This window comes from Chiloscyllium plagiosum, unplaced genomic scaffold (assembly GCF_037043375.1).
Source record: "Chiloscyllium plagiosum isolate Xiang-an unplaced genomic scaffold, Cpla_swu_hap1 HiC_scaffold_49, whole genome shotgun sequence".
NCBI classification, from domain to species: Eukaryota; Metazoa; Chordata; class Chondrichthyes; order Orectolobiformes; family Hemiscylliidae; genus Chiloscyllium; species Chiloscyllium plagiosum.
Window position 1 is genome coordinate 22,926,539 of NW_028270187.1, and position 13,716 is coordinate 22,940,254.

The following is a 13,716-nucleotide window of genomic DNA, read 5'->3' on the forward strand; positions in this document are numbered from 1 at the left end:
AAGGAGACTGATTGACTCACCAGCTGTCCAAAGGATCACCTCACTGAATGCCATTCTTTACCTTTACCCCATAAACATTCCCATTCATCCCCTTCCAATAACTCTTCAATTCTATTCTCTTCATTGTACCTGGCTTCACCTCGCTCTATGGCAGTGCATTCCATAAACTTTCTCTGCATGAAACCGTTTTGTCTCATGTCACATGTGCTTCCTTTGTCAATCCCTTTACATCAGTTCCTCCTTATTATTGATTCTTCCATGCATATGAACAGTTGCTCCCGATCTACTCTCACTAGATCTCTCTTGGAGGTATCTTTACCCAGTATCCCCTGGGATGGTGAATATCATCTCTCCCGGTCCCAGAAGACCAGTGAGAGACCATTCAGGTGCTCTCACTGTGGTACTGGGTTCAGTACACCATCCAGCCTCACTGTACTCCAGCAAATACACACTGGTGAGAGGCCATTCACCTGCTCTTCGTGTGGGAAGCCACGCAATCAGATATCCAGCTTGATGAAACATCGGTGAACTTACAAGTAACCACAACGATTGGATTTGTTTTGTTTGTTCATGGGATCACAGCATCACTTGCTGGGAGAGCATTTGCCATCCATTCTAACTGCCCAGGAGATGGTTCAGAGTCAACCACATTATTCAGGATTTGGATTCACATGTAGTCTGGACGAGGTCAGAATTAGCACAATTTCCGAGACCCAGTGACATGAAGATTTCTGGTCTATTATCCTATTTCAGAAATATTAATGAACAAGGTTTGCAGTTGAATTAAAAGTGAAAGACTAAAATGTGTTTTATTCTGATTGAGCACATCCTCCTGTTTTCTCAGTTGTTATTGACAATCTCATTCCCCCCGGAACCAGAACCTGTTCCAGTGTTACAGAAAAGGCAGAATGGTCAGCTGCAGCTGGTCACCTGACCCATCACTAGTCCTAAAGGTGCACTCTCCACAGATGCTGCCAGATCTGCTGAATTTTTCCAGCAATGTCTGCTTTTGTTCCTGATATCCCAGAATTAGCAGATGATCAGTTTTTCAATATTCATCATATCTGTTGCAGAGGAGTTTATTGATGAGTTTGGAGGGTTTTGAAAATTGCAAGTTCGGCCACAAATCAGCCATGATCATCCTGAATGGCAAAGCAGGATTGAGGGACTGAATGGCCTCCCCCTGTACCAATGAAAGTTGTCCATCTGCAGCTTGTGGCAACATTTCCCCTCACTGTTCACTTCACATCCTGTGTTTGAACTAAACCTGTTCATGTTCAGTAGCTCCCTCTCCGGCCACACGCCTTTAACTCTCATCATGGAATGCAGTCTCGTATTACTGCGGGAATGCTCACAAGGACTAATCCTGGAGTCTGTATCCCCTGGGATCCACAATCACCGTTTATTTCCTCCTTCCTCTTTCACTCTGGCTATTGAACTGTCAGTTTCAATCCATTCTTCTGTCATGCTCTTCAATATGCCCATGTGGGTGGACTATAGGCAGCTGTGATTTAATGAAGGGAAATGGGGATTAGGCAGAAACACTAAGAGAGGTGACAGCAAAGAATGTTGTCATGATAACAGCAAAGTTTCTCCGTGATCCAGTGAGTGGTGAGGCACCTGAGATTGTGGGGGAGGCAGATTCAATCAGAGATTCGAGAAAACACTCAGACAATGACCTATCCATCTGATTGTTAACTCAGACAGATAGGCAAAAAGAAAGATGCACATTTCGATAGCACTTTGATAACCTGGGGCAATGAAACATGCTTCCAACCCAATGGTTTCAACCTCAAATCTCTGAAAACACAGACACAAAGCTTCCTACTTGTACCAGATTGTCTCTCAGCCTCCTCTTTTCTTAAGAAAAGAGTTTTAAGCTGTTTAGCCATTCCTGGTGATTATAACCTCTGTGTTACTGTCAGATTTGAGACTGAACCTTTATTTTCCTGTTGTGAGTGATGCTAGTAGCAGAAACAGTTCCTGACTTGTGAGGGATTTCGGTTGGAGTATTTAATATTTACAAATTCATTCTCACCCTCACATACAGTGTGAAATTGATGTAAAGCTGAAGGAAAGGAATGAGTGAGCACCCACAGAAACACAAAACTCAGCATGTGTACCTGAGCTGAATGAACCTGACATGAGGAAAATGTGACAACAATCACAATAAGAATCACAGCATCCCTTCGGCACACAAACAGGCTATTCGGTCCATCGAGTCTGCAATGACCTGCTGTCCCATCCTACCCCCATAACACCACATTTACCCAACCCACCTAACCTACACACTACAGGCCATGTTAGCACGGCCAATCCATCAAACCTGCACATCTGTGGGAGGGTCTCAAATTATGTCTAAGTGCTCAGAATTGTGGATGAAGGATCAAAATACTTGACTCTGACGCAAATCCTCTTTTTTTCAAAATAAAATCTAGGGGAAACTGCAAGCAGAAAGATTTCCGATTATCTCATGAGGAAGAGAATTCAAAACTCGTGCCACTGACCCAGGGGGCGCAGTGAAGTCACAGAGGTCTGGGAATCATAAATGTAACAGGTTGTGTGCAAGATGGGGGTGAGACAAGGACAAAAAGACAGTCTGTCACACGGGGAAGGCAGGAGAGATTAAACAGCAGAAATGGTAATCCCTCAAGGCCACAGGGAATGGAGTTAGGGCTGGGAAAGAAACCAGGAAACCAGGTATGTAGCTGTGAAAGATATACCTTATAAAAACAGATTACAACAACATAGAGGGCAGAGTTCATAGTCTGAAATTGTTGCTTTCGTTGGTGAGTACAGAAATCTGTAAAGCCTGTGTAGTTCTATCGCAGCCAACACATGCAGGATGGATCACGTGGCCTCAATCTGTGCTGTAACTTTCTGATAAAGTTATTCTGACATTTGAAATTCAGGTCGGATGATGTTCATAAATTCTCAAATTGGACTTGACTTTAATATTCTGAAGAAATGTCAAATGAATCACAATGATCCCATTCTTCAGACTTTAGTCCGCAGCCATGTGTGCTCCAGCGTTTCAGTTACATCCATGTCCTTTTATTCTAATGTGATACTGGTTACTGCCTCTGCCCCACCCCACCAATGAGTTCCTGCTTCCCACCATCTCCGAGTGAAATGAATTCTTCCCTCCCCTTCTTTCTGAGAATTAGTTTCAATCTAAACCCTCCAGTTTCTGACCTCTGGCTTAATGAATAGCTCCTTCCTATCCACTCGATCTGGATTCCTCAGCATTTTGTCACTTCAATTAAATCTCAAATCATCCTCCTCGGAAATCATTCCCAATCTATCCAACCTTTCTTCAGAGCAGAAATTTTCCAATTGTAGAAACATTCTGATCAATCTCCTGTGTACACATCAACCCTGGAATAAGGGGATCAGAAGTGTGTGCAGTACTTTAACTGTGGCCAAACGAGTGTTCCTGACATTTCCCGTGTCACCTCCGTGTTCTTGTGTTTGTCGCTCAGACAGGAAGTGTCCTAGTTTTCTCACATGGAACTGGATGTGCACTCCATGGGGCTGGGATTCCCTACCATGTGTTTATTTGTTAACTAATCCTAAATTAACTTCAGATTAAAACATGATTATCAGCTACCCACCAATCACCTTCTTCCATGATATTCAAGTCACCTTACCTTTTAAAATATCTTTAAACTTATTACTATCTGAACACAACAGGTTTTAATTTGCTGAACAAGTATTCAGATGTCTTCACTGTTACAATCACTTGAAGATTATCTTTACTTCAGCTACATTTGGTGAATTGAACACTGATTGTAAATATATGAATATCAAACGGACTTGAGTTCTATGGTAATCAATCCAGTCTGACATTCTTGTTGGTTAATATCTTGAAGAGAACTGTCCTCAGAACTCAAGCTGTGCTCTGACTTCATTCACAACTGGATGTGGCTGGATTGCAGATCTTAGATCTGTTCTGTTGTTTCCCGGATTGCTTCGCCTGTCTATCACTTGCTGCTTATGCTGTTGGGAACACAAGTAGTCCTCTTTGCTAACTTCATCAGGTTAACACCTCATTTTTAGGTATTCATGCCGCTGTTACTGGCATGTTGTCCTGAATTCTTTCAGTTGAATGAGGATTGATCCTCTGGTTTGATGGTAAGAGGCAAGTTGGGGAATATGCGGGACCATGATTCTGTAAGTTTTGTTGGAGTACAATTCTACTTCTGTTGGTGGAAGGAAAGAGCTAAACTCTTACACTGTCAGCCCTATACACAAGAAACTACATGCATTATTATGAACGCTGATAGGCCAAGGCATGAAATACGAGCAACACTGTACAATGATGCAGGATCACAACTGAAGAAAGGGGAGTTTAAGATCCAACTTGGCATAGGAGTTGGGAAAGAAGCAGCTGATCAGATTGTCTCATTCATAATCATAAAGAGACTCTGAGATTATTGTACTGTTGGAAGTGAGGATGAAGAGCCCTTCAAAAGAAACTAATCTGTCTGAGAGTTATGGGATCAGCTTGATTGCGATGCATTTAACAGAAAGCTAATTGAAACTGTTTTTATCCCCAAAAGATAACAAGACTGATGGTGCTTCCAATAATCATCAGAAACAAACCCCAGAATACATTGTTCATAGATGGACGTCAATAGCCAATCAACATCCAACTCCTGCAATTATTCAACAAACTTATGTGTGATGAACCAGAAAATCGCTGTTCACTCTGTGCAGTTGGACAGCGATGTGGGGAAGGATTGGCCTCGTGGTATTGTCGCGAGATAGTTAATCCAAAGCCCCAGATAAAGTTATGGAGACCTGGGTTCAAAGCCTACTGCAGCAGATGGGGGAATTTGAATTCAATTAAAAAAAACTCGAGAATTTAAGAATCTAATGATGACCATTAATCGATTGCGAGAAAAATCCATCTGGTTCACTAATGCCCTTTCAGGAAGCAAGCTGCCATCCTTACCTGGTCTGGCCTATATTGAGACCTCAGACCCACTGCAATGTGGTTGAATCTTACCTGCCCCCTGCACAATTAGGGATGGGCAGTAAATGCTGCCGGGCCAGCGACACCCTCATCCTGTGAATGAATTAAGGAAAAATAAAGTCTCTACCCAGTGTGAGTCTGTACACGTTCAACGATGTTGTGAATATTTCCAAAGTTAAGATCTCTATGTGCACAACTTTATGCGCTGCCAAAACCATTGTTCATTCCTTGGTGTGAAAAAGAGAGAAAAAAATATACTTCAGCTGTGGTTATGAGTAAATTCGTTGGTGTCTCAGCAGGATGGATACCTGACTGAATCCCTCGCCTCTCCCCCCGCCGCGCCCCCTCACACACACACACACACACACACACAGCAGGTGAACAGCTCCCCAGACTGAGTGGTTTGGCCAGTCTCCAGGTGGGATGAGTAAAGAATTCCCAACATTTTCAGAGTCTGTCCCTTGTGTGGCTGCACTGGTGTTTTGCCATTTCAGATAAATGTTAGCATACTGTTACACACACCATAGCCCCCACCACCACCCCGACCCCCCCGTCCACCCACAAGAACCCAGCATAAAGCAGTAAACATTATTTCCTGCTGTGGAGGGACAGCCTTTATTTGTCTGAGTAGGAACACTGAGCAGATTTACCTCAATGACAACTTCATCGGTGACCAGAGCAAGTTAAGCAAGTCCAAATAAAATGCATTATAGCACAGAAAGAGGCCCATCAAATCCCAGCTGGCTCTCTGTAGCAGAATCCCATATTTCACCCCCCATACATCCCCCAAACTTTGCAAGTTTATTTCCCTCTGATCTGATATAATTGTTTTTATCAATCATTCATCTTCTCATCTGCCTTTACCACCATAATAGGCAGCATGTTCTGCATATTTCCAGCCAATACAGTCAGCAGAAACACTTGCTCATCTCCCGCTGTCTCAAAACCTTACATCTGATTTTAATTCTTGTGCCATCACCTATCGAATACAGATACTTTTGTCTGCTATATCTAGGTCTGTTATAATCTTATACAGCTCTATCAAAAATATATTCTACTCCTTCACTTCAAAGAAAATAGCAATTTCTTCAAATGAATCCAGTGACTGCATTTTCTTCATCAGTGAACCACTCCAGTAAGTCTGTACTCTACGCTCTGAAATCACTCATATCCTTCATTGTTGATTCCTATTTTGTTCCACAAATCCAGATGATGCACGTTTTCTGCACAACAGCAGTCAGTAGCTTTATTATTGGACAGCCGGCGAGAGTTTCAAAGGATCTCTAAAGTAGCTGAGTGTCTACTTGGAGAGATTCTTCTTCATGAATCTCTGCCTTACCCACAGAGACAGTATATTTAATAGGAATTAGACAAAGGCATATCAGTCACATGGGCGATTGTCATTATATAGTTTAAAGCAAGTTATTATGACCTTACAAAGCTTGATGAATAGCGATGTTCTGTGATAACGTGTGATGGATTACAGAAACTGATTATCGTATTGTTCATGTTTATGTGTTGATGGGAAGAGATTAAGGCAGAAGAGTTCTTCCTTCAGTAAATGGGGGATTCACTTACCTATGCCAATACGGAGGGGAGGTAAGATAATGGGAGCGGGAGGCAGTTTAACAGGGTTGTTCCCAGGGCTCTCAGTCTTGTCTGGAAAGGGCAAATTCCTCTGTCTGTGGTTACGGGGTAATCTACATATGTGGCTGCAATACGTTCTATTTTGAGATACTGTCAGCCTCCCCCCTTCTGAGGTATTCTGTCTGTATTGTAAGAATACAGGCCGTCAGTTGATGAAATAAGGCCTTTGACACGGGAATGTTTAATCCTTGAGACCCCACGGTGTCCTGAAAGAGAAGCAAAAGGTATGAACCTGGCCCGTGTATGGTACTTTAACTTATCAGGAATCTGCTGACCAGAATTGAATGCAATGATTGACTGTGATCTAACTAGAGCTTTGTCAATGGTCAGCAACTTTTCTGTTGTTTGTTATCATTCGCCCATTAATGAAGCTCAGCATCCCATTTGTTTTACTCAAAACACTTCCTGTTTTCTCTCCTTTAATGATTGGTACACATTGTCCCCCATTCCTGCTGTCCTGCTCTCTGTGTCTGTGCCACTCAAATATATATTCCCTTTCTACATTGCTTCTCTCAAAATGCATCAACTTACTGTGTGTTCGAAACAAGAGACATATTCCACTAAAAATATTATCTCTCCCTCCACACATTCTACCTCCTGGAAAACAGAACAGTACAGCACTGGAATAATTGGCCCCCCATGTGTGTGCGGATCATGATGCTATTCCAAACTAATCTGCCTGTACACGATCCATATCCCTGCCAACCCATGCCTGCTTATGTGTCTGCCCAAATGCCGCTTAAACGTTGCAATTGTTTCTGATTTTCCCATCTCTCAGTAAAGTACATTCTTTTCACTTACCACTTTGTGCATAAGAAACTTGTCTGACACAACTCCCTTTAAACTTGCACATGTTGTTGGAAATGCTCAGCAGATCATGCAGCAACTGTGAAGAAAAATCAGTTAATATTTTGGGTCTGGTCACCGTTCCTCAGAAACATTAACTTGAATTTATCTTCATAGAAGCTGCTAGACCTGCTGAACTTTTCCCGAAAATGTTTTTGTTTCTGGTTTACAGCATCTGCAGCTGTTTTGGTTTTCATTTCCTTTAAACCTGCCCCCTCTCCCCTTAAATTTATGGCCTCTAGAATTTGCCATTTTCACCTTGGAAAAAGATTCAGATTATTCACTCTGTCTGAGCCTTTCGGATCACCCGCAGCCACTGACTTTCCCAAGTTAAAAATCCATGTCTTTCCACCTCTCCCAATCCAGGCAACATCCTGGTAAACCTGTTTTCATGCTGTCCAAAGCCTCCACATCCTCCTTTTTATGTGGTGATCAAAACAGCACACAATACTCCAAAGGTGGCCTAATGACAGTTTTATATTCAGTCCCTGACAAAAGAAGGCAAGTATGCCGTACAGATCCTTCGCCACTTTCAGGGAGCTGTGAACTTTCCCTTGAAGATCCCTGTGCACATCAATGCTGCTGAGAGCCCTTCGGTTTAGTGAATACATTCCTCTTGCAATGAGCCTCCCAAAATACATCACCTCACACTTGTCTGGATTAAAATCTATCTCCGTATGGGTTTTCCAACTGATCTACTTCTTGCTGTATCCTTTGACAACATTCTTCATGATTCACAACTTCCTCAATTTGTACGAACTAGAAACTTGCTAATTAAATCGTTTACATATCCATGCTAATCATTGATATATGTTACAGACAATAGATGTTCCAATTCTGATCCTTGTGGAACAACACTGACCAAAGAACTCCAGCCAGCAACATGCTGTGGAAGGAACATATTTCATTTATTCAGTCAGTCGGAAAGCATTTCAGGTATTGGTGTGGCACTAGATATTCCAAGATATTCACAATCCTGGTTAAAACATCCTGGAGCAGATTTTCAGTTCTGCGTACCCTACCTGGGGACTCCCCCAGAACCAAGTATAAAGCAGTAAACATTATCTCCTGCTGTGGAAGGACAATCTGTGTTGGTCTGAGCATGAACAAAGAGCAGATTTACCTTAATGATAATTTAACCCCTGAAGAAAAATAACCAGAACAAGTTAAGCAAGTACAAAAAAAATGTGTTATGGCACAGAAAGGGGCCCAAGAAATCCAAGCTGGCTCTCTGTAGCAGAATCCCTTATTGTCATTCTCCAACTGTCCCCAAAACCCTGAAAGTTTATTTCCCTCAGATCTGATATAATGGTAATTGTTAATCATTGATCATCCCTACTTGCACCACCATACTAGGCAGCATGTTGTGCATATTTCCAGCCAATACAGCCAGTGGGAACACTTGTTCATCTCCCACTTTCTCAAAACGTTATATCTAATCTTAAATTTTGAGCCATCACCTATCAAGTGCAATTTATTTTATTGTCTGCTCTATCTAGATGTGTTATAATTTTATCCATTTTAATCTATCAAGATATATTCAACTTGATTTCTTCAAAGAAAATAGCATATTTTTTCCAAATCAATCCAGTGACTGGATTTTCTTCTTCAGTGCACCACACCAATAAGTCTGTACTCCATACCCTAAAGATCACTCAGATCCTTCCTGAGCAGGAATCTGTTGACCTGAATTGGATACAACGATTGACTGTGACCTACCCAGTCAATGAAATTGTTTAATGAAACCCAGGATCCCATATGTTTTGATCAAAACACTTTGATTATGTCCTCTCTCCTTTAAAGAATTGTACCCATTGCCCCCCCCCCTTCCCTCAGTCTCTACTCTTTGTATCTGTGCTATCCAAGTATATATTTCCTTTCTACATTGCTTCTCTCAAAATGTATCAACTCACTGTGTGTTCTAAAAAAAATATTAACTCTCGCTCCACACATTGTACCCCCTGGAAAACAGAACAGTACAGCACTGGAATACTGGGCCCATGATTTGTGTGCAGACCATAATGCCATTCCAAACTAATTCCACCTTCCTGGACATGATCCATATCCCTGCCAACCCCTGCGAGCTTATGTGCCTGCCCAAATGCCTCTTAAGCATTGTGATTGTTTCTGCTTTTACGACCTCCCAGGAGAGTACATTCCAGTCATCTATCACCTTTTGCATAAGAAACTTGAGTGATATAACTCCCTTTAAACATTCACATGTTGTTGGAAATGCTCAGCAGGTCTTGCAGCATCTGTGAAAATATAAATCCGTTAATGTTTCGGGTACTTCATCAGAAACTTGAACGCTGATTTCTCTTCACAGATGCTTCCAGACTTGTTGAGCATTTCCAGAAGCTTCTGTTTTTGTTTCTGATTTACTGCATCTTCTGTTCTTTCGGTTTTTATTTCCTTTAAATTTCCCCCGTCCCCTGAAATCTATGGCCTCTAAAATTTGTCATTTCTACCTTGGAAAAGGATTCAGATTATAGAACATAGAACATAGAATAATAAAGCGCAGAACAGACCCTTCAGCCCTCAATGTTGCGCCGACCCGTGGAAGTTTCTCAACTCGTCCCCCTCAACTATCCCAAAATCATCCATGAGCTTAACTAAGGATTGTTTAAAACTCCCTAATGTGGCTGAGTTGACTACCTTAGCTGGTAGGGCATTCCACACACTTACCACTCTCTCTGTGTAAAGAATTTGCCTCTGACATCTGTCTTAAATCTATCACCGCTCAATTTGTAGTTGTGCTCTCTCATACAAGCTGACGTCATCATCCTAGGAAAAAGAATTTCACTGTCTACCCTATCTAATCCTCTGATTATCTTATATGTCTCTATCAAATTCCCCCTTAGCCGCCTTCTTTCCAATGAGAACAGATCCAAGTCTCTCAGCCTTTCCTCATAAGACCTTCCCTCCAGACCAGGCACCATCCTGATAAATCTCCTCTGCACCTTTTCCAATGCTTCCACATCCTTTTTGTAATGGGGCGACCAGACTGTACACAACAATCCAACTGTGGCCACACCAGCATTTTGTATAGTTGCAGCATGATATTGCGGTTCCAGAACTCAATCCCTCTACCAATGAAACCTGACACACCGGATGCTGCCTTAACAGCACTATCCACCAGGGTGACAACTTTCAGGGATCTATGTACATGGACTCCAAGATCCCTCTGCACATCCATACTACCAAGAATCTTTTCATTGATCCAGTACTCTATCTTCCTGGTATTCTTCCCAAAGTGCATCACCTCACATTTAGATGCATTGAACTCCACTTGCACCTCTCAGCCCAATTCTGCAGTTCATCTAAATCCCTCTGCAACCTGTAACATTCTTCCAAACTGTCTACTACTCCACAGACTTTAGTGTCATCTACAAATTTACTAATCCATCCACCTAAGTCATTTATAAAAATGACAAACAGCAGTGGTCCCAAAACAGATCCTTGTGGAACACCACTAGTAACTGGGCTCCAGACTGAATATTTTCCATCACCCACCACTCGCTGCCTTCTTTCAGAAAGCCAGTTTCTAATCCAAACTGCGAAATCACCCTCAACTCCATGCCTCTGCATTTTGTCCATCAACTTACCATGTGGAACCTTATCAAAGGCTGTACTGAAGTCCATGTATACCACATCAGCTGCCCTAGTCTCATCTAAATGCTTGGTCACCTTCTCAAAAAACGCAATGAGGTTTGTGAGACAGGACATGCCCTTGACGAAACCATGTTGACTATCTGAAATCAAATTGTTGCTTGTTAGATGATTATAACTGTTATCTCTTATAATCCTTTCCAAAACCTTTCCTGCAATGGAAGTAAGGCTCCCTGGTCTATAATTACCTGGGTCATCTCTGCTGCCCTTCTTGAACAAGGGCACAACATTTGCCATCGTTCAGTACTCGGGTACTAAACTCATAGACAATGATGACTCAAAAATCAAAGCCGAAGGCTCTGCTATCTCCTCGCTAGCTTCCCAGAGAATCCAAAGATAAACCCCATCCGGACTGGGTACTTGTCTACTTTCACTCCTTCTAGAATTGATAACACCTGTGCGTAACTAACCTCAATCCTTTCTAGTCTAATATCTCGTACCACATTTTTGTCCTCTATAATATTCTCCTTTTCCTGTGTAAACACCGATGAGAAATGTACATTTAGCACTCCTCCGATCTCTGCAGGGTCCAAACTCAACTTCCCACTTCTGTCTTCGATTAGCCCTTTTCCTACCCTAATCATCCTTTTATTCTTCACATACCTATAGAAAATTTCAGGGTTATCCTTTATTCTGTTTGCTAAAGACTGCTCGTGTCCTCACTTTGCTTTTCTTAACTCTCTCTTTAAATCCTTCCTAGCTGATCTGTAACTCTCTATTGCTTCAACTGTACCATTTTGCCTCATCAACACATAAGCCTCTTTCTTCTTCTTAACAAGATATGCAATTTCTGTAGTAAACCATGGTTTACAAACTCTGTCTGTGCCAGTTGGGTCACCCCACAGCCATTGATTTTCCAAAGACAACAATCCAAGTTTTTCCAACCTCTCCCAATCCAGGCAACATCCTGGCAAACCTGTTTCCACTTTCCCAAAAGCCTTCACATTCTACCTATAATGTGGTGATCAAAACGGCACACAATACCCCAAAGGTGGCCTGATTATAGTTTTATATTCACTCCCCTGACAGAAGAAGGCAAGCCTGCCATTCACCTCCTTCACCACTTTCAGGGATCTTTTAGCTCGCAACCGAAGATCCCTCTGTATATCAGTGCTGCTCAGGGCCCTTCCGTTTATTGTATACAATCCTCTTGCCCCCCCAACACCATCCAACACCGTCCCCACCCCCAACCCCACCCAACACCGCCACCTCCCCAAACCCCGTCCAACACCGCCACCTCCCCAAACCCCGTCCAACATCGCCCCCTCCCCATCCCCGTCCAACACCGCCCCCTCCCCAACACTGTCCAACACCGCCCCCTCCCCAACCACGTCCAAAACCGCCCCTCCCCCAACCCCGTTGAACCCCGTCCAACACCGCAACCTACGCAACCCCGTCCAACACTCCCCCTCCCACAACCCCATCCAACACCGCCCCCACCCACATCCCGTCCTAATCCGCCCACTCCCCAACACTGTCCAACACTGCCCCCTCCCCAACCCCATTCAACACCGCCCCCTCACCCATCCCCATCCAACACCGCCCCCACCCACATCCCGTCCTAATCCGCCCACTCCCCAACACTGTCCAACACTGCCCCCTCCCCAACCCCATTCAACACCGCCCCCTCACCCATCCCCATCCAACACCGCCCCCACCCGAATCCCGTCCTAATCCGCCCACTCCCCAACACTGTCCAACACTGCCCCCTCCCCAACCCCATTCAACACCGCCCCCTCACCCATCCCCATCCAACACCGCCCCCACCCACATCCCGTCCTAATCCGCCCACTCCCCAACACTGTCCAACACTGCCCCCTCCCCAACCCCATTCAACACCGCCCCCTCACCCATCCCCGTCCAACACCGCCCCTCCCCAAACCCGTTCAACACCGCCCTTCCCCAAACCCGTTCAACACCGCCCCTCCCCAAACCCGTTCAACACCGCCCCCTCCCCAACCCCGTCTAACACCGTCCCCTCCCCAACCCCATCCAATACTACCCCCCCTCACCAACCTCGTCCAACACCACCCCATCCCCAAACCCCGTCCAACACCGCCCCTCCCCCAAACCCCGTCCAACACCGTCCCCTCCCCAACCACGTCCAACACCGTCCCCTCCCCAAACCCCGTCCAACACCACCCCTCCCCCAAACCCGTTCAACACCGCCCCTCCCCAAACCAGTCCAGCACCGTCCCCTCACCAACCCAGTCAATCACCGCCCCTCCCCAACCCCGTTTGACACCCCCTCCCCTAACCCCGTCCAACACCGCCCCTCCCCAAACCAGTCCAACACCGCCCGCTCCCCAACCCGGTCCAACACCGCCCGCTCCCATTCCCGTCCAATACTACCCCCTCCCCAACCCCGTACAACTCCGCCCCGTCCCCAATCCCGTCCATCACTGCCCCTTCCCCAACCCCGTCCAACATCGCCCCCTCCCCAACACCGTCCAAGACCGCCCCCTCACAACCCTGTCCAACACCGCCCTCCCCAAACCCATCCAATACTGTCCCCTCCCTAACCCCATCCAACACTGCCCCCTCCCAGCCACATCCAGCTCCGCCCCCTTCCCCAA